Here is a 2,500-nt window from a genome sequence, read left to right on the forward strand (position 1 = left end):
CCTGACCAGGCATAGTTCACCATCTTTCGGGTCCCAGCGTGTACGCTCTTGGTGCGCCTCCTCTCGCAATGAGAATGAGGCGCCCCGGGAATGCGGGTCAGTCATGGAGACCGACCATCTTCCCTTAGTTCACATAAAGTGAACCGTTACTTTCATTGCGCCTTTAGGTTTAGTGATTCCCAATGACTCGCGCACACGCTAGACTCCTTGGTCCGTGTTTCAAGACGGGTCCTGAAAGTACCCAAAGCAATAGCGTCGCTGATCGGCGTTTCAAGAGGTCTGTCCAAGAACACCGCGGCGAACAGTCGCAAACGGACGGAATCGGCACTAGGTCCGATCGCCATCACAATTCACATACTTGCCACGGGCCGGACGCGAACTAAGTCGCGGCCTCCCGCCATCAGTAAACCGTCGAGCGAGCTGTTCGGAAACCCAGTGTCCGTAAACATCGGAAAATCCGAGCTCACGGGCTACACTCGAGACCGTAGAACAGCACCCAACGGATCGCGACGACCTACTAGGGGAGAAGTGCACGCGTCCGAAGCCGGAGATGAACCGAAGGGAACAGCCAACGCGAACGTCGCCGTTTCCACAGTCAGTAAATCCCAACAACAGGCGCGAATGAATCTCCCCATTCGACCTTTCGGGTTTCTCAGGTTTACCCCTGAACGGTTTCACGTACTCTTGAACTCTCTCTTCAAAGTTCTTTTCAACTTTCCCTCACGGTACTTGTTCGCTATCGGTCTCGTGGTTATATTTAGCCTTAGATGGAGTTTACCACCCACTTAGGGCTGCACTCTCAAGCAACCCGACTCTAAGAAGAGATCCTCTAGCAAGCCGCAGCGGTCGCTACGGGCCTGGCACCCTCTATGGGCGATGGCCCCATTCAAGATGGACTTGAACGCGCCGCGAACTCGCCAGATAATGGATCCTTCCAAACACCACATCTCCCGGCGACCGGTTACGATCGCGGGATTCAGTGCTGGGCTAATCCCTGTTCGCTCGCCGCTACTAAGGGAATCCTAGTTAGTTTCTTTTCCTCCGCTTAATAATATGCTTAAATTCAGCGGGTAGTCTCACCTGTCCTGAGGTCGTATGTTCAAATCATCGAAACGTTCCGAAACTAACCTTTGGCGGCTCATAAAATCACGTACCTTACGCGAGGGAGTTAGCCTACTCAAAGGCGTCTATTATCTCCTGCTCCGTATGGCGGATCATGCGAATCCAAGCAAAGTGCTTCGGTGTTTCGGGGGTGCGCTCATGAAAGCTCATCCGCAACGCGCGACAACTGGCACATTAAAGCGATCGGACGTCGTTCAGATTTCTCGGACACGACGATCGCATGTCTACAGTCATGGGCGCAGATCGAGCAATACCACGACACCACAATATATGCTTTCGCAATTCAAGACGGCGCGTTACGAAAACAACTCCTCATCATTCCAACACACGAGGCGTCGAAACGACAGAACGTTGATCGTCACGCGGCAAACCGTCCAACTCGCCCAAATGACCTTCGGTACAGGATCAACGTTAGACGACCTTTACGTCGTCACTTCGTCAAGCCATAACGTCTGGCCGGGCAGTCTTTGTAATGGAACCGACCCTCAGTCAGGAGTGGTCCGAGGACAGTGTCCGAGGACCGCAATGTGCGTTCGAAATGTCGATGTTCATGTGTCCTGCAGTTCGCATGTTGACGCGCAATTAGCTGCGTTCTTCATCGACCCACGAGCCAAGTGATCCACCGTTCAGGGTAATCTTTTATGTTCGATTTCTCGGTACTAGTCGCAATGGACTTTCCCTCGAAATACGAGACGCCAACTGCGAACCTCCTCGAGAATGACATTCCAATGACTGAGACGACCCACTGAAGGGTCAATACGTCAGTCGATCGGCGCAAAATCTTCGGTTCAACTAGTTTGCGTACTAATCTAGTGACAATTATCGTAAAAAATTCGGACGGAGACAAACGTCGCAGACAATCCCGAAAGAGCATAAAAACGCTAATGTAACGGGCGTCGCACAACGTCGACGTCTTCGTCCCTGGAATAGATCGTCCTACCGAAGTCCGTAGACAACGGTAACGACTGATCGATTTCGGGCGAGAATCTTTAAAACCTGCAGCCGGCTCCTCGTTCCGTGCCAAACACGAAACTTCGCCCAGCCACGAACGCGGCAATCCAAGCGCTTCGAATCCTTATTCCGAGCACATCACGAGACTTCGCCCAACTACGAACGTCAGCATAAGCAGCCGGCTCCTCGTTCCATCAAGGAACTTCGCCCAACCACAAACGCCGACATAAGCGGCCGGCTCCTCATTTCGTGAGCATCTCTAAACATGGACCTACAACGAAGGCTGCACACACGTGCGGCCGGCTCCTCGTTTCGAGGATATCACAAGACTTCGCCCAACCACGAACGTCAGCATAAGCAGCCGGCTCCTCGTTCCGTCAAGGAACTTCGCCCAACCACAAACGCCGACATAGGCGGCCGGCTCCTC

At 53.0% G+C, this 2,500-nt stretch overlaps 1 non-coding gene and 1 pseudogene across 1 annotated transcript; both read right to left on the reverse strand.

Annotated features, from left to right (window-relative positions):
- Nucleotides 1-1,094, reverse strand: part of LOC123688146 — a 4,962-nt pseudogene extending 3,868 nt beyond the window's left edge.
- A 507-nt stretch (nucleotides 1,095-1,601) lies between these two features.
- Nucleotides 1,602-1,756, reverse strand: LOC123687031. The gene has a single exon (XR_006748779.1). It is a non-coding gene; the product is annotated as a 5.8S ribosomal RNA (ribosomal RNA).
- Between the last annotated feature and the right edge of the window lie 744 nt (nucleotides 1,757-2,500).

This window comes from Harmonia axyridis, chromosome X (assembly GCF_914767665.1).
Source record: "Harmonia axyridis chromosome X, icHarAxyr1.1, whole genome shotgun sequence".
Classification (NCBI taxonomy): Eukaryota; Metazoa; Arthropoda; class Insecta; order Coleoptera; family Coccinellidae; genus Harmonia; species Harmonia axyridis.